At 46.4% G+C, this 19,399-nt stretch overlaps 1 long non-coding RNA gene and 1 pseudogene across 1 annotated transcript; one reads left to right on the top strand and one right to left on the bottom strand.

Annotated features, from left to right (window-relative positions):
* Nucleotides 1-1,280: 1,280 nt before the first annotated feature.
* Nucleotides 1,281-2,971, bottom strand: LOC123065238 (uncharacterized). The gene is made up of 2 exons (XR_006430938.1): nucleotides 1,977-2,971; nucleotides 1,281-1,609 (listed from the first exon to the last, which is right to left on the bottom strand). It is a non-coding gene; the product is annotated as an uncharacterized lncRNA (long non-coding RNA).
* A 12,787-nt stretch (nucleotides 2,972-15,758) lies between these two features.
* Nucleotides 15,759-18,543, top strand: LOC123069396 (uncharacterized; annotated as a pseudogene).
* The last annotated feature ends 856 nt before the right edge of the window (nucleotides 18,544-19,399 follow it).

Raw genomic sequence — 19,399 nt, forward strand, 5'->3', positions numbered from 1 at the left:
AGCCAAAATAAGCTAGTCAGATCAATCTTTCCAATACTACTCCTCAGCCATTTCTTGCCCTAATATTAAAATGTTTAATGGAAAAGGAATTCCTATACCTGAGAATTGCACAAGCATTCCTGTACACCAGTCCAACCGGTACGGTTAGTGGAGGCCGATTGTCCTTGTCTGGATAGTCTCCTTCATCACTGAACGATCTTTGGCAAGACCAAGTTCTGAGCTCTGCAGTTTTACAACCCTCCTCCTTTAAATTAGTTGAGTTGCGCCCCCCGAGGTAGTAGCATTGTCATAGCTGCTTTCCTAGAATACACAGAACAGATCTAAGTAACTTGATGAGTCCAGTTCACAACATCGTGTAACACCTGTATGTTAAGTTAACCATGCTCTATACAAAAAGAAGTGTGACATAGCTGTTTGGAAACATACTACAGAAACTCTACTTTTCTGAAGATTGAAGCCCCATTGACAGCTCTAGATCACATACACATAACAGGCATATATGTAGGGATCTCGGTTTAAAGTTTCAACTTTGCAACTGTACATTGTAAAAATTATGTTCGATCCCCAAATTCTGCTTGTGATATGCATGCAGGGGTGATCAACACTGTTCTATGGAAACCATGGCGAACTAACCTTGTGAAGGAATTTGTCATGGAGCAGAAGGGCAAGTACTGGCTGATTTAGATCGAATCGTCAGTTCCGCACCAGCTGCGGCCACGGATGGAGAAGTTCGAGCTCTCCGAGTGAAACTCATATTCGGCTGTCCCGCGACATTTGCCCGTGCGTTGATCACCCGCTAAGAGCAAGAACATGATGAGAAATTATGAGTAATTTCTAAGTAGTAAATTTATATAAGGATCAATATCTATACTTTGGAAAGATTACTTAAGAGTCTGTTGGATGAATTCTACTGAACATCTATGATGAAATATATCATTAGTCACACGTACAATTCCGAAGATGAAATATATGAAGTATTAGTAATGCGAGCCAAAAATTATAGGAAAGCAATTCAAAATATTAGGGGTAATGAAAGCTTCCATTTTCTAAATAACCTCGCAGGGGGGATATCTTGGTAGTTTACGATATATATGTGGCAAGAACTGCGTGTTTAACATGAAATTATGTGTTAGTGTATTAGAAAAAGAACATATACACATACAACAATTTCTTAACAATAAAAATGGCATGAGACAGTAGAAGAAAACTAACCTGATGTGTAGCCCACTGATCTGTAACCAATTATGTGTATTCTGTAGCATAATAGTACAGCTTACCAGGAAAACTGATAATTTGTATGCACTTTCTATTAAAATCAATGACCCAATCATATTTCTGTTCATACCAATGTACTTGTCCATTATCTTCCTTGAATCTTTCTCTGAAGGTCTAAGGCCTAGCTATTAGACATTTTGGAGAGAGATTCCCCTTTTTGTACATTTACCATAATAATTATACCAACATATTCATGTAAAATCCCTGTTGCTACAGCTTGCATCAGAGCATCTAAAAAATTACAACTTCCATACTACCAATTCTTGCTACAGACCGACTGATCTTTTCTTAAGTTGCATCGATATGTACTGGGCAAGATACACCATGTCGTATCCTGCAAACAAATACAAAATAACAAGAATTCAAAGAAACGATAGTCATAAAAAATAAAAGAATCATAAAAAGATGGATACCACATCAAGAAATGTCCATGCTATAGCAATGGTGAATCTTTCTAAATATAGTTGCTCAGTTTACATAGCAGACACTTTCTGAATATAGTGTAAATAACTTAAACGGATATAGATAAACCTTTGCCACTTTTAGATTTTCCCAGTTGATGAACATATGAAATTCGGAGCGGTAGAATTCAGACCAGATCGCTTCATGTAATTCTCTCTCAATTCCAAAATGTGTGTGTGCATACAGAGGAGCAGCTAACTGTCGGCAGCAGCAAAGAAGTAGCAAGCTAAGAGGGAGACCTGTGCTCGCGGTTGACGTCATAGGGCAGGTTGCTGACGTACACCTTGGCCTCCACCGGCAACTCCACGTACTCCACGATCCCCTTCACCTCCTCCTAATCCTCCTCCGTATCTCCTTCCCAGCGTGACGCCTTCCTTGTCCCCCTCATCTCCTCCTCCCTACCTCTCTGTTCCAGCTCCAGCCATGGTTCACCAGGACCTCAACGGCTGCTCCGTCTGCTCACACGAAATCTCGCCCACGGCTCTGCCAGTTGAACCCACCTCCTTTTGTCTCCGGTGGAGGAGGGATAGAGGGCGTCGGCCGGAGCATAGGTGAGGAGCAGTGCCACTCTGAGTCGTCGCTGCCACCGGCTGAGAGACGAATATGGGGAGGGGAGGTGGAGACCCCACGCACGGCGCGGTGGGGCGCATCGGCGACCTCGGCCATGGGTCTCAGATCGATCTGCCATATGTGGGAAGGCCTCGTACGCCATTGCGGAGGTGGAGATCGTGGGGCGGCTGCAACGCAAGGGAAGCAGTGGCGCATGGAGAGAAGGATCGTCGAGGTTGCGGCCGGCAAGAAGTCCATCGGTAGCGCCATGGATCGACGGCGGAGGCGGCCAGTAGTGGACGCCGGCAGCGATGCACGCGCACAAAAGAGAGAGAGATTGGGAAAAGGGAGAGAGGCCAGCGAACCAGAAATAGAAAGGGATGGCGATCTCAGAGGTCGATGGCGGCGATCTTGGACCTTGGCGGCGGCGATCTTGGATCTCACAGGGATGGATCCGTCGCGGACTGGGCGTAGGGGTGGATAGGGCGTGCGATCGGGCGGCGGCGGAGATCGATCTGCTGTGTGAACGAGGGATCGATCCCAGGGGTTTTTTTCACCGGTTTATTTCGATGGAGGGTAGAGCAGAGGTGGTAGGATGACAAAAAAAAAGATGGTGGGAGGATGACAAAAATAAACCAGCGAAAATAAATCGCGCGGACTATTCACCAAGTGCTCCATTAGAAGTAGAGATACACTCTCGAGAGGTTTGTGTACTTTACCTATGATTCCCAATCACACCATCATGCTAATAAACTTCACTTGGGAATTAGCCAGGTATACCAAGCGAGACTTTTGGAAAGTGGTAGCCCACATCCAATGGCCAACCCAGTCCACCCTACCCTAACTACATTTGCTGCTTAGCTGAAGGGGTTCTCACAATTGACTTGGTCAAGACAAGGCCCATATATATTAACTCACAGTTACACATGGGAGCTACTCAAGTTTGAACTCGTACAAACCCTTTGATACCTAGGTGGTCTCCCACACAACTTTTAACCACCAGCCAATAATGAAGCACCGCCCAGATGATTCATTAATTAAGTTGTTATTAAGTAGTCATACAAAAGTAACCTTTAAAAATAGGTGTTGATCCCAACCCACGTAATAGCATCTAAGAGACAACACGATGGTTACAAGACAAGGTAGATGGACCTAAGTTTTCAACTACTAGGTGTTGCAGAATTTAGCATTCCTAACATTCAGTCCTATTTGGAAAGTACTACATGCAACAAAACAATAGGCGATAATGATCAAAGGTTCCACTTGCCTGGTATTGAGGATTTTCCAATGTCACAATCTTGATCGATTTATGCTTCGCTCTCCGTACAATCTAATGTAACTAAAGAGTAATCATAAAAAAGCATACAATACAAAACCCACATGCAACAAGTGCAGTGCATGATTGTTAGTGTCATTGTGTTATGAGATCATGTGTCAGCGTTAACTATTAAGAGTTTGGAAAACAACAGTGGTTGTCACTTGGAATACATGTGACATAACGGTTCACATGCAAGTTTTAATAGCAAAAGCGTTTATCACATAAGGAGTATGTGATGCCAAGTTGTGGTTGCCAGAATTATCAAAAGGAATCCTCCAACTGGAGTCATGTTCTATGACAATGGATAACCAAGTCCATGTTTAAGTTTGAATGGCAATCCAAACTTGTTGGCCTTTCATGACTTTGAATGCACACAAGCTATTTGGCATCAACAACCTCGTTCGCCTTACAATTCAATAAGGTTCACCTCATTCTGAATTTAAACTAAAATATTTTTTAATTAATACTCTTCCAGATTCCCCCTCGGGTTTTAATTAAATTGAGGTTATAATTATTCTACTAAAGTCAAAGACAAACCCAAAACAATTACTAGTTTAATTTATCTTAATTCAAGTTTAGACTAAGTCAATAAAATCCAAGATCATTCACTAAGTTCAAATCATACCCAAGTCTTAGTTTAGTTCAAACTAAACATAAATTAAGTTTAATTCCCTAGAGTCAATTATTAACTCCAAATAAATACTAGGTTTAAAATTATAGCCAAATTAACATTGAACTGAAACAAAATAATAATGGAATCCTATAGTCACTATAAATGCAAGAATATTTACTAGTCAAATTGTAGGATTCTAAACTATGTTGCAAACTAATTATGCCATTAATTTTTTTACAAGGTTAAACTAAATTAGGTCTTCATACTATTTGAATTATGGCTACTGCTAAACTATATTTAAACTCAAAGCTTAAATTATTTAAAATTAAACTACAATAAGCTAAGTTAAAACTACATTTCACTAGGTCCATTTTGCAAAAAAGAATCAATTAATTTGGATTTATAAATGAGCAAGTTATGACATATTTAAATTTAAATTCATGTTGTTAAAATTCAAATTCTAAACTATTCAAATTCTAAATTTATTAGTCTAGGTGAAAGTTCTATTCATAAGGATCATTTAGCAAAAATATCACCATTTTTGGACTTACAAAAAAAAGTTATGATGTTTCTGAAGGAAATATGCCCTAGAGGCAATAATAAAGTTATTATTTATTTCCTTATTTCATGATAAATGTTTATTATTCATGCTAGAATTGTATTAGCCGGAAACTTAGTGCATGTGTGAATACATAGACAAAACATATAGTCCCTAGTATGCCTCTAATTGACTAGCTCGTTAATCGAAGATGGTTATGTTTCCTAACCATAGACATGTGTTGTCATTTGATGAATGGGATCACATCATTAGGAGAATGATGTGATGGACATAACCCATCCGTTAGCTTAGCATTATGATTGTTATAGTTTCATTGCTACTACTTTCTTCATGACTTATACAAGTTCCTCAAACTATGCGATTATGCAACTCCTGAATACCGGAGGAACACATTGTGTGCTACCAAACGTCACAACGTAAATGGGTGACTATAAATGTGCTATACAAGTGCCTCCGAAGGTGTTTGTTGGGTTGGCATAGATCGAGATTAGGATTTGTCACTCCGTGTTTTGGAGAGGTATCTCTAGGCCCTCTCGGTAATACTCATCACTATAAGCCTTGCAAGCATTGTGACTAATGAGTTAGTTGCGGGATGAAGTATTACGGAACAAGTAAAGAGACTTGCCGGTAACGAGATTGAACTAGGTATGATAATACCGAAGATCGAATCTCAGGCAAGTAACATACCGATGACAAAGGGAACAACGTATGTTGTTATGCAGTTTGACCGATAAAGATCTTTGTAGAATATGTAGGAACCAATATAAGCATCCAGGTTCCGCTATTGGTTATTGACCGGAGACATGTCTCGGTCATGTCTACATAGTTCTCGAACACGTAGGGTCCGCACGCTTAATGTTCGATGACGATTGGTATTATGAGTTTATGTGATTTGATATACCAAAGGTTGTTCGGAGTTCCGATGACATCGCGGACATGACGAGGAGTCTCAAAATGGTTGAGACATAAAGATTGACATATTGGATGGTGATACGTCTCCAACGTATCTACTTTTCCAAACACTTTTGCCCTTGTTTTGGACTCTAACTTGCATGATTTGAATGAAACTAACCCGGACTGACGCTGTTTTCAGCAGAACTCCCATGGTGTTGTTTATTATGCAGAAAACAAAAGTTCTCGGAATGACATGAAAATCCATGGAGATAAATTTTGGAAAATATAAAAAATACTGGCGAAAGAATCAAGGTCAGGGGGCCCACACCCTGTCCACGAGGGTGGGGGCGCGCCCCCTGTCTCGTGGGCCCCCTGATGCTCCACCGACATCAACTCCAACTCTATATATTCCGTTTTGCGGAGAAAAAAATTAGAGAGAAAGGTTCATCGCGTTTTACGATACGGAGCCGCCGCCAAGCCCTAATCTCTCTCGGGAGGGCTGATCTGCAGTTCGTTCGGGGCTCCGGAGAGGGGGATTCGTCGTCGTCGTCATCATCAACCATCCTCTATCACCAATTTCATGATGCTCACCGCCGTGCGTGAGTAATTCCATCGTAGGCTTGCTGGACGGTGATGGGTTGGATGAGATTTACCATGTAATCAAGTTAGTTTTGTTAGGGTTTGATCCCTAGTATCCACTATGTTCTGAGATTGATGTTGCTATGACTTTGCTATGCTTAATGCTTGTCACTAGGGCCCGAGTGCCATGATTTCAGATCTGAACCTATTATGTTTTCATGAATATATGTGATTTCTTGATCCTATCTTGCAAGTCTATAGTCACCTATTATGTGTTATGATCCGACAACCCCGAAGTGACAATAATCGGGATACTTCTCGGTGATGACCGTAGTTTGAGGAGTTCATGTATTCACTATGTGTTAATGTTTTGGTCCCATACTCTATTAAAGGGAGGCCTTAATATCCCTTAGTTTCCACTAGGACCCCACTGCCACGGGAGGGTAGGACAAAAGACGTCATGCAAGTTCTTTTCCATAAGCACGTATGACTATATTCGGAATACATGCCTACATTACATTGATGAACTGGAGCTAGTTCTGTGTCACCCTATGTTATAGCTATTACATGAGGAATCGCATCCGACATAATTATCCATCACTGATCCAATGCCTACGAGCTTTTCACATATTGTGCTTTTCTTATTAACTTTTCCGTTGCTACTGTTACAATTACTACAAAATTGCTATCTTTACTTTTGCCACTGTTACCATTACTATCATACTACTTTGCTACTAAATACTTTGCTGCAGATACTAAGTTATCCAGGTGTGGTTGAATTGACAACTCAACTGCTAATACTTAAGAATATTCTTTGGCTCCCCTTGTGTCGAATCAATAAACTTGGGTTGAATACTCTATCCTCGAAAACTATTGCGATCCCCTATACTTGTGGGTTATCATATGGCAATGTTCGTACACCGGAAGTGTTTCAGAGAAGTTTCGGATAATACCGGAGTGTTACCGGAACCCCCCGGGTAGTAATGGGCCTTAGTGGGCCGATAGGGGAGAGAGAGGGCCGCACCAGGAGGTGGCGCCCCCCAAGGGGAGTCCGAATAGGACAAGGGAGGGGGTGAGGCCCCTCTTTCCCTCTCCCTCTCCCTCTCCTTCCTTCTCCTCCTAGTTGGACTAGGAAAGGGGGAAACCTACTCCTACTTGGAGTAGGACTCCCCCCCTTGGGCGCGCCCCTTGTGGTGGGGCCGGCCCCTCCTCCTCCTTTATATACGGGGGAGGGGGGCACCCCATAGACACACAAGTTGATCTTTAGTCGTGTGCGGTGCCCCCCTCCACAGTTTTCCACCTCGGTCGTATCGTCGTAGTGCTTAGGCGAAGCCCTGTGCCGGTAACTTCATCATCACTGTCACCGCGCCGTCATGCTGACGGAACTCTCCTCGGCCTCAGATGGATCTAGAGTTCGAGGGACGTCACCGAGCTAAACGTGTGCAGATCGCGGAGGTGTCGTGCGTTCGGTACTTGATCGGTTGGATCGGAAGATGTTCGACTACATCAACCGCGTTACATAACGCTTCCGCTTTCGGTCTACGAGGGTACGTGGATAAACTCTCCCCTCATTGCTATGCATCACCTAGATAGATCTTGCATGATCGTAGGTTTTTTTTAAATTACCATGTTCCCCAACAGTTTCTAAGTTACAGGGGTTTTTCCTGCAAAACTACCAATTAATTAAACTAAAATGAAGTCATGTGGATAAGGCAGGGCCACGTGGCGCAATGTGATTGCCCCGTACCGATTCACGCAAGTGAGTGCATGTGGAATGTTTGATCTGAATCCAAAGGCCAGAAATAGATCGACTCACCTCGAGGTGGTTACGTCACCGAAGTTCTGTCAGAAAATCGAACGCGGCGATGTAGCTCATGGATCTCATCGGAAACGGCGCTCCGGCAGTCTCCAGGGTGGCGATGGGCATAGATGGACGTGGCAGATCATGGGGAGGACAGCGGTGGTGTTGGTCGGCCTCATGGACGACGACAATCGACGTCAGCATGGTCACTGAAGATCACACGTGCATCAGGGCTCTTAGGTAATGGCGGATTTCTCCAAAGCGAGCTCCTCTGGATGAGCCAAGTGGACCAGGAGATGTGCACAAGCAAGAGAAAGACGATGTACATGGTGTGCTGGATGGGCGCAAGCTTACCTCACCGGGAGCAATGGCGGGGCGGCGGGGAGCTTTGGCCTCCAATTAACTCGCTGCTCTAGAGGTCCACGGGCGCACGGACAATGCCTTTGAGACTCAACGATGTGCGGTGGATCTCCTGGTGGCAACGACGCGGCTTGGGATGGGCCGTGCCTACCGGAATTTGGCTAGAGGCAGTTAGGACAATGGCGGAGCTAGGGGGTGCATGATGGAGCAGCCTGCCGGCGATGTTGAGGGGAGAGAGAGGGGAAATGAAGAAGGGGTCAAGGGGAATTTATAGGACACTACCACGGGCTCGGGAGTGCACGGAGAGCACATGGACGTGCGACATGGGTGAGGGGGCGCATCGGTTGCGAGCGAGGTTGTGGGCGCGTCGGGAGGTTGGGGACGATGTGGGTGGGTCCCACGCGTCAGCGAGAGAGAGAAGAGAGAAGAGAGAAGAGAGAGAGAGAAATGCACGCTAGTGGGTTGGGTAGCTGGGCCGGGGTGGCTTGGCTGGGTGGCCCCCCTTTTTTCAATTTTTTATCTTTTTCTGTTCTTCCGTTGTTTCCATTTGATTTTGGATTTGGTTTTCTTTCAAAAACAAACTTTCTCTAAATTCCAAATGGAATATTTCTGCTACGGGATCGCAACAACTCCTTGCGTCACGCCAGGATGTGGTAGGTGGAGACAGAGGGGAAATAGCTTGGAGAGGAAGAAGAAGCACAGAGGAAGGCTTGGGATTAGGAATAACGATATTCAGTTTTACAGTTCGATGTCCTCCTCTCCTCACACTAGCCTATAAGTAGATATCATTACAGGCCACAGTGGGCCACTCACGCACACCTCATGGGCACAGCCCAGGTCGTTACATGCCCTCCCCTTGAGAACCAGGACGCCCTCGTACTGTTCATCATCTTGTCGTTGTCGCTGGTGCCAGCGTGAAGCCCACTCCCAGGTTGCCATCGGGAGAGGAAGGCCGCGCCAAGCAATCTTGACTTGCGCCCGAGTGTGTCCGCCTACCTGCACCAAACGAGACTGTAATACCTGAGCCGGATTCAATGGTGTTGAGATTTGAAGGGCAGCCAGATCAGTGGTGCTGTCATTCTGCATTGGAGGCTATGCTGGTTTCAATAGCGAGACGTGGACCACTGGATGTATTTTGCTGGACGCTGGCGGGGCAAGACGGTAAGCCACTTCACCCACTTTTTCCAAAATCTGGTAAGGGACAAAGTATTTGAATCCGAGCTTGTGATTGGATCTTCGGACTACTGATTGTTGCACATAGGGCTGAAGTTTTAGGTATGCCCATTCCCCTACTGCAAACTGCCTATCTGACCGGTGTTTATCCTCTTGTGCTTTCATGCGCTGTTGAGCACGCAACAGGTGCTCTCTGATCAGGCCTTGCATCAGGTTGCGTTCTGCTAACCAGCCTGACAGATCAGATGATAGCGAGCTCTGAAGATTTGCAACACCCAAGTGTCTGGGTTGATATCCATAGAGGACTTGAAATGGTGTTTTGCCCAGCGCTGAGTGGTAGTTAGTGTTGTACCAGTACTCTGCTTGTGGCAGCCAATAAGCCCATTTCTTTGGGGCAGAGTGTACCATGCATTGGAGAAATGTTTCCAAACACTGGTTGAGTTTCTCAGACTGACCATCAGTTTCTGGATGACTTGCAGAACTCATATTCATTTTTGTGTCAGTTAATTTGCACAGCTCTTGCCACAAAGTGCTTGTGAAGATAGGATCTCGATCGGTGACTATCACCATAGAAAGGCCGTGGAGTTTGTACACATTGTCCAATTAAAGTTGTGCTACTTGGAGAGCAGTGAATGGATGAGCCAGAGGGAGGAAATGGCCATACTTGCTAAACTTGTCAATGACCACCAAAATAGTGTCAAATTTTTTGCTCTTGGGCAGGCCTCCAATAAAATCCATAGTAACCAAGTTCCATGCTTCTTTAGGTACTGGCAGAGGGCTGAGCAAGCCAGGTTTCCTAACATGTTCAGCTTTTGCTTGTTGACACACAGTGCACTCTTTCACATAGCTCTGAATATCTTGCTTCATAGCAGGCCAGGCAAACAAGGCTTTGATTCTTTGGTAAGTACCCTGGAACCCTGAGTGACCTCCCACTCCACTGGCATGTAAGGATAACACAATTGCTTTGTGAGCCTCAGTGTTATGACCTAACCACACTCTGTCCTTGTATCTGATGATACCTTGATGCAACACATATCCCTTGTCATTTGAGCCCGAGAGAGCTAGTTCTTGAAGCAATTGTTTGTCTTCCTCATGTTGCTGATATCCTTCAGAGACCACAGCCAACCACTTAGGTGTGCAGAAGGAAATTGTATGCAGCTCACTAGGAGAAGGTGATCTTGAGAGAGCATCAGCTGCTGTATTTTCCTATCCTTTTTTGTATAGTATATTATACCTCAGGCCCAGTAACTTCAATAGTGCTTTCTGTTGCATGGGACTACTGATTTTTTGATCTTGCAAGTGTGTCAGACTCCTATGGTCTGTTGCCAATGTAAATGGGGCATGCTGCAGATAACTTCTCCATTTATCCACAGCAAGAATGACAGCTAAACACTCTTTCTCATAGGTGGAGAGTGCTTGAGCCTTGGGGCCCAGTGCTTTGCTTAGATAGGAAATGGAGTGCCCTTCTTGCATTAATACTGCCCCAATTCCATTGTTGCTGGCGTCAGTTTCAATCATGAAGGTTTTCTTGAAATCAGGCAGAGCTAGTACAGGAGCTTGGGCTAAGGCAGTTTTCAGGCTCTGAAATGCAGCTTCTGTAGTAGGTGTCCAGGTGAACACTGCATCCTTTTTGAGCAAATCAGAGAGGCTCCTGCTGATAATTCCATAGTGTTTCATGAACCTTCTATAATATCTAGTAAGGCCTAGAAACCCTCTCACTTGCTTCACATTTGTTGGTACTGGCCAATCTCTAACAGCTGAGATTTTAGCAGGGTCAGTCTGAACTCCTGCTGCACTGATTACATGACCAAGGTATTCCAATTCCTGCTGGGCAAAAGAACACTTGCTCAGCTTGACATATAGTTGGTTTTCGTGCAGAATGGTGAAGACTTCTTCCAAGTGTTGCAGGTGCTCTTCCAAAGTTGCACTATATATAAGGATATCATCCATAAAAACGAGGACACATTTTCTCAGTAACAGTGCAAACAGTATATTCATGGCAGCTTGAAAAGTTGCAGGGGCATTGGTTAACCCAAATGGCATGACTTTGAATTCATACAGGCCATGATGGGTTTTGAAAGCAGTTTTGTGTTCCTCCCCCTCAACCAATCTGATCTGATGATAGCCAGCTCTTAAATCCAACTTTGTGAAGTATTTTGCTCCTGCTAATTCGTCCAGCAGTTCCTCCACAACAGGCATGGGATATTTATGTTGCATTGTAACTGAGTTGAGCATTCTATAATCTACACAGAATCTCCAGGTGCCATCTTTCTTTCTGACCAGCAGCACAGGGGAAGTAAAGGAACTGGTGCTATGCTGTATAACTCCTTGATTGAGCATGGTGGTCACTTGTGTTTTCTATCTCCTGTTTTTGCATGGGATTATACCTGTATGGTTTAACATTCACAGGTTTTGCTCCAGGTAACAGAGGTATCTTATGGTCAAATTCCCTATGGGGAGGAAGGGAGTCAGGAGTAGTGAACAATTGCTGATGCTTGTCAAGAAGTGGCTGAACTTCAGGTGGAATGCAGGTTTCTGACATAGGTTTCTCTGCCATATGACAAAGGTGGATTACTTGCTCAACTGCTCCAGTATTGAGGAGGCCTTGTAAGTGTTTTCTAGAAATAGCTGTGCAGGAGTTGAGTTTATCTTTAACTCCTCTGAGGGTGATTCTTGCTCCTTGGTACTTAAACCTCATGACCTTCTTTCTCCAGTCAACCCACATAGGACTCATTGTTTCCAGCCACTGCATTCCTAATATGATATCATAAGTGCCTAAGGGAAGCACTTTGAACTGAGTATTGCAGGTGTTTCCTTGACAAAACCACTGTAGGTTTGGCACTTGAGTATTACAGAGCAGAGTGCCTCCATTTGCCACAGTTACAGTTGCTGTAGGGATTTCTTCAGTTGTGCACTTGAGTTCTTTTGCCAAATCAGCTCTAATGAAGTTGGTAGAACTGCCTGAATCTACCAGTATTAAGAGCTGACGTTTTCCCACCATGCCTTGCAACTTAATGCTCTCTTTAGAAGATGTGCCTGTGGCTGCTTGCACCGACAGTTTCATACAATCGTCGATGTCCTTCTCTGCAGGTGGAGAGACCATTTGCTCGCTGTCAGACTCACTAGAAGCTAATTCAGACACCTGCAAGGCATCCCACAATTCTTCCATCACATGTAATTGCACCTTGCTGGGGCATTTGTGTCCCGGACCATATTTTTCCCCACACTTAAAGCATTCTCCTCTTGCCCTACACTGAGCTCTGAGTGTGTCAACTTTGTCCGGCACCTTAGCTGGCTCTTCTGACCGTTTATCAGCTGGTGAGGCGCCCATTATACCCTGATGCACATATGGTTTGGAACTGAACCGCGGCTCCCACTTCTTGCTAAATTTAGATGTGTCTTCGACCAGGAGTGCTTCTTGTGTTTGTGCCAGAGAGTAAGCCAAATCCACTGTGCTTGGCTGCTGTAGCTTCACAGGTGCTCTTATTCCTGGTTTGAGACCTTGAACAAAACGGTTGATGAAGAACGTCTCATTGTAAGATTGATTATAGACCAGCATCTTGTGCATGTGCTCTTCGAAGAGGTGGGCATACTCATCCACTGTGTCAGTCTGCTTCAGGGCGAAGAATATATCAATGTCTCTGGTGTATTTGCTTCTGTTGAATTTGGCAAACACTGCAACACACAAGGCTGCCCAACTGTCAATTGTGTGCATGGCTTCGTAAGTCTGAAGCCAACGCGCTGCATTGCCTGCAAAATGCATTGTTGCAAAATCGACCCATACATCCTGCTGCACATTGTACATCCAGAAGTACTTCTCACACTGCTGTTTCCACCATTTAGGATCCTCCCCATCAAACTTAGGAAATTCAGACCGAGGAATGCGTGGTTTGTATCTGTTGTGATGCGATCGGTGCCCGTACTCCGTGGAGCGATCTGGATCTTCCTGATCATCCGAGAAGTACTCGCTGGCTGCGGGTCGGGTCTGAGATAGCTCACCAGCATGTAGTTGGGGACGATTCTGACGAGGCCCCCGCAGATCCGTCGCCTGCGGCGCTTGCAGGCTGCTCTGTCCCTCCGTGCGCAGTGGCCCGAAGCGTTGCGGTGGTGGTGGTGGTGCAGGGCCCGTTGCTGGGGCTCTCTCCAACTGGTCCACTCGATGTACCACTCCATCGAGCGCGCGCTTCATCTCCGCCATCGCTGCGTCAAGTGAATTGTTGGCGATGAGGACGCGGCTGAGGGTGGCCTCCGTACGGCCCAGCGCGGCCGTGGTCGTCTGCGCCAGCGCATCGAACGCCTTGGCGGACGAGGATGCGTACTTGTCGAGCGAGTCCTGGAGCTCGGTCACCCTCTCCGATGTGGCCGTCCCCGCATCTGAGACCCCTTGCTCTGCTGGATTGTGGCCTGCACCCATTTCTGTAGGTCCGCCAGGGAGAGCTCTGCCGTCGCCATCCGCGCAGAGAGGGTCGGTTTGTTGGAGCGCGCCGTTGCTGCCGATCGATCTGCTCGACCCGACGCAGGTACACCGAAGTGTTTTTCGCAGAATCACCCGAGGGGATCCGCACCTTTGCCTGGAATTAGGAGCTGATCGATGGATTGATTTGAAGATCGCGAAAAATTTCTTGGATCAGAGGACGCAGATCGATTTGGGCTTTGAGTACCAGATGCTACGGGATCGCAACAACTCCTTGCATCACGCCAGGATGTGGTAGGTGGAGACAGAGGGGAAATAGCTTGGAGAGGAAGAAGAAGCACAGAGGAAGGCTTGGGATTAGGAATAACGATATTCAGTTTTACAGTTCGATGTCCTCCTCTCCTGACACTAGCCTATAAGTAGATATCATTACAGGCCACAGTGGGCCGGCCCAGCAGGCCACTCACGCACACCTCATGGGCACAGCCCAGGTAGTTACAAACTTTCATTCAAAAACAAACTTTCTCTAAATTCCAAATGGAATATTTCTGGGCATGTGAACATTTTATTTGCTCTTTTTAGGAAAATAACTTTTGTCACTGTATTTTCCTTTCTGTTTTAATTTCCTTTTGAACTTCAGGTTGGTTTTAAAACAAATATGTTTTGAATCGAATTAGAATATTAACAGAAGGTCCAACATTCATCTAGACTTATGGCAATTACTTTTCCTGCCAAACAATGCAAAGCCCTTATAAATATTTCCCCTTTTGATTTTTCAATTGATTCCAACATCAATCCATTTTCAACCATTTTTCGAAATTTGGGCTTGAATACTATATGGGACTTCTATGGATAATCTTATGCCCAAATAAATATTTTAGTTGTTACCCAATTTTGGAATTCAAAATTATTCACTAAACCTTTTGGGGTTCATTCTACTTTCCTAAATCTCAAACAAGGGTTTCAAATGTGGCCATAGGACCTGAACCCTCTAGGTGATCAAACAAGGCAAACAAGTCAATCATCAAGCATTTTTTCTAGGCAATGTTAGTTGACTAGCAAGCAACAATGGCAAATTGCTGTCAATGTCAAACAATTTTTGGAAAATTTTAATTCCCTATGGAAAATTGAACATACCAGATTTGGGAAAAATATGGGATGTGACAGCGAGGTTGCTGCCTGGTAGGCGGTGGCGACGACGACGGAGAAGGGGAGGAGCCTAACGGCCCCCTTGTAACCCTGGCTGGACCCCCACCCCTCCCGCGGGAGCCACTCTGATACGTCGAGGTGTCGTGCCACCGTAGCCTCTCGCCGCACCAACGTTGCCATGTCGTGTCGTCGTCGTGTATGAGGTGCCCGCGCCACCATTGCCCTGCCGCGTCGCCGTCGAGGAGGAGAAGAAGGGATGGGTGAAATGAGGACTGAAGTTTGCGGCGCGCGGGGGTGAGAGGATAAGCCTCCTGTGGTGTGAGGGTATTCGCGGTAGAAAGCATACAGAGCCAAGTGTTGAGTAAACTGCTTCAAGATTCATGCAAAAGAATCGAACGGTGGCTGGGGCGTTCGCTGGGACTTCCCTGAGAATGTCAGACGGATAATAAGATTTCCAAAAAGAAAGAAAGAAAAAACTAACAAAACGAACCGAGCTCACCTACGTCACCGCTCTCCCCGTTTTCACTTTCGCACGCGTTCTCTCGTCCCCGAACCAAATTTCAAAACATCTCAAAAAAAAAAACAAATTTCAAAAGAAAAGGCTTTGGATCGCGCAGATCCCCTCTTCTTTCCATCCCTCTCCCGCGCACGCGCCGTCAAACCCTAGCTGGCTAGCTCCGTCCCTCCTCCTCTCATGGCGTCCCCGCGTGCCCCCGACTGGCCCCGTGGCCTCATCTTTGCCCCCGGCGACGCCGATTTTATAACAATCCACCTCCAGCGCAAGATCTCCGGGTCCTCGCTCCCCGCCGCCGACGCCCGGTACATCCACAACGCGGACGTGTACGCGGCCGAGCCCGCCGCGCTCGTCACCGGCCTCCTCTCCGCCTCGGCGAGGAGCGACGGCGAGGGCAGGGAGTGGTACTTCTTCACCTCCGTGCGGGCCCAGAGCAGCCGGGACACCCGCAGGTGCCGCGCCGTCGCGGGTGGAGTCGGCATCTGGCATTCGGAGAAGGCGCGGTGCGTCGTGCTCGACGGGGGCGGCGCCGTCGTCGGGTACCGCCAATCCTTCACCTACGAGCCCAAGAACGGCTGGCTGATGCTCGAGTTCAGCCAACAAGAACCCCGCCGCGGCGAGGCCATGCCCGTCCTCTGCAAAATCTACCAGAAGCGTCGTGCCGGCCGGTCCGCCTCGAAGACGATTTCGTCTGGGTCGTCGTCGATGTCGGGATCCAAGAGGAAGGCGGCGGCCGCGGACGAGCGCCCCGTCGAGGGTTCCTCGGCCCGCGTGAGGCGATGCCTGCAGTTCCGTCCGCCTCCTGCCGCACCAAATCCGCCCGCACTGTTTGCTACATCGGGGATTCAAGAAGCGTTCTTGCTTTCAGTCGAGCGGCCGCAGGCAGAGCAAGAACCAGAGGAGCCGCAAGAACCGCCGGTACGCATAGCACACACAGCCACACCGCTGATTCCCAGCTTCTCCATGGCGCCGACCACGCCCTGACCTTCGACCGCACCACCTTCCTCCGCCCCGCCCAAGATTGGCCCATGCCGATGCCAGTGAATTCGGACCTGAGCGACACGTCGACGGCACTACTGGGCAATTATGGCTTCGTCTCACCAGCCACCTCCGAGCTGAGCAGCTACAATGCTACGACACCCTTGAGAGATAACACCGGCGCTTGGGCCTTCCAGCCGTCCGCCCTTACCTCCTCCTATGACACCACCTTCCTCCTCCCTGGCCAAGATTGGGCCACACCAGAGTCGTCACAAGTCAGTGAGGCATCGACGCTGGACAGCTACGGTTGCTTCTCGCCCGACCACGTCACATCCAAGCTCACCACACAGCCGATCAGCAATGGCACCGGCTATTGTTGGTCTTTCCCGCAGTACAGCGAGCTATCGGCAATTTTTGGCGCCTGATTGAATGCTTTGATACGCTTCCACGCTAGGCTGAGAGGAGTGTGGGTCTGCCTCCTTTAGTCTGTAGGGATTTTTTGCCATACTCGATTGTTCTTGGTAGACTTTTTCAGCAGCAACTCTGCTTTCTGTTGGAACCGAGGCTTGGTTCAGTTAACCGACATCTTAGCGGTCCTCCGGCGATGTAACTGGGATGCACACATAGCTGTGGATTCTTCGTTGTGCACTCTTCCTATAGCCGTGGTTTAGTACAAGAGTTTATTTTTTAGGCCTCCAATTGATTTAGTTTTTTAGATTATTGTGCTTTTGTTGCTACTGCACACACACTGAATAATTCAGAAATGGAGCGCTTCTTGTTTACCTGGCCCACGCAGCGTTATAAGGTGAAGAACTTTTGAAGCAAGGGGCCTCGTAGTCTCCTATTCATATGTTTTTGGGGTGATGATTCTTAAATCTTAATGTGGTCTATCCTTCATTATGAACTGACAAACAAAGCAGCACATCAAGCGATTTGCATGTTTTTACCCAGTTGGTTAACCTGCGTAGAACAATGGTTTTCCTTCTTGAAAATGAAAAAGGTCAGTACTCTAAGTGATAGCTTGTCCTCAAATGGATGTATCTAGCACTAACTTGATGCTAGATACATCCATTTGAGGGACAAACTTTTTCGGACGGAGGGAGTATATAATTAGTAGAGCCCCAATATAATTACTCATACTTCGAGGTACATAATATGAGTGGAGCCTGGATATAATTATCTTTATTTTTGTCTATCAATAGCAGTTCATTCTGTTCTGGTTTGAATTAGCAATACCTGTACCTTCAATGATGTTTTAATTTGTTACTCTACTGAGCTATTACTGTTATTGACACAACAAGGTCATGCCATCAATAGTCACTCTTTTTGCAAATTCAAAAACAATGTAGAGCCTACTGAAGTAAAACAAAGTATATGTTATTAGCTTTCATAATGTTCAAGTCAAAGTTGTCTTGTTTCATACCACTGACCGCACCTTTGGTCGTGACGCGTCAAAATAAGTCTTCTATGTTGTACTCCCTCCGTCCGAAAAAACTTGTCCCTCAAATGGATCTAGCACTAAGTTAGTGCTAGATACATCCATTTGAAGGACAAACTTAGGACAAGCTTTTTCGGACGGAGGGATTATATCATATCAGTTCTCTGAATTTTCAAATAGTACCTAAACCAGTTGATCTTATATCTTATGAATGTAGCTTCGTTTTTGGTCTAATCGGCGTCGGTTCATTCTCTTCTAGTTCTCATTTGTGCAGGCATTGAGCTTTCCAAGGAGGAGCAAGGCCTTAGATGATGCACTGTTTGGTTTCTTCATCAAACAGTTCTCCCCCTCCATTATGACATGATAATGAACTTTTTTGTTTCATTTCTGTGATTCATGCGCCTTCATTTGTTCTCGTGTGCTTTTTTTGAGGCTGGAATGCAGTCCGTGAAATACTTGAAAAGAAATTTCAGCCACTTCTGAGGACTCCTCACTAGTGAACAGAGTTTTTGTTCTATATACCCTCTGCACCCTGCCCCACCCTCTAAATTTCGTACTAGCTAGATGCAAAAATGCATTACATTTTTTTCCTGGTAGCTACGGGGCGTGTTATCTTTCTCTGCGATGTTTTCTTTTTAAAGCGTCTATTTATTTGTAGGCTAAAAAGAGCAAAGTAGATGGTGTGGGCAGGGATGCTTTAAGCAGATTTTCAGATTTGGATGGCTCCTTAGAAACCTGACTCCATACTGAGCGTTGTTATTGGTTCAGGTTTGGATGGCTCCTTGTGTATGGGAAGCATGGAATTCCATCAGAGTTTGCCAGATGAGTGGCTGACAAGAAGATGCACAAGCTGCAAACACCCAAGCAGGGTTGTTCCTACCTTAGGCCAACTCCAGCGCGCGACCCCATCCTATCTGGGTGTGTCTGTTCGGTGCAAAACGGACAAAACAGACGACCCAGCGCGCGGGCGCAAATGAACTTTTGTCCGTTTTATGTTCGGTTTCGACCCATCCTCGGCCCAAGCTTGGGCCGCTTTTGGGGTGAAACGGACATCGCGCGGACGGGCGGGATGCGCGCTTGTCCTCCCCTGGCTCGCCCGTCCGTGGCACAAAGCACCACTTGGGCGGCCCATTTCGCGCCATTTCCCCTCAAACCCTCCCACGTCCCGCCCACCACCCTCCCTGTCCATGGTCGACGCCCCACCGAATTCCGGCGGCCAGGTTGTCGACCCGCCCGGAAAGATGAAGAAGAAGGCGGCCAAGGGTCCGAGGAAGTCGCGGTCGGAATGCACGCCGGCGGAGCTCGCAAAGCTGGACGCGGAAT

The sequence above is a fragment of the Triticum aestivum genome, chromosome 3B (genome assembly GCF_018294505.1).
Source record: "Triticum aestivum cultivar Chinese Spring chromosome 3B, IWGSC CS RefSeq v2.1, whole genome shotgun sequence".
NCBI lineage: Eukaryota > Viridiplantae > Streptophyta > Magnoliopsida > Poales > Poaceae > Triticum > Triticum aestivum.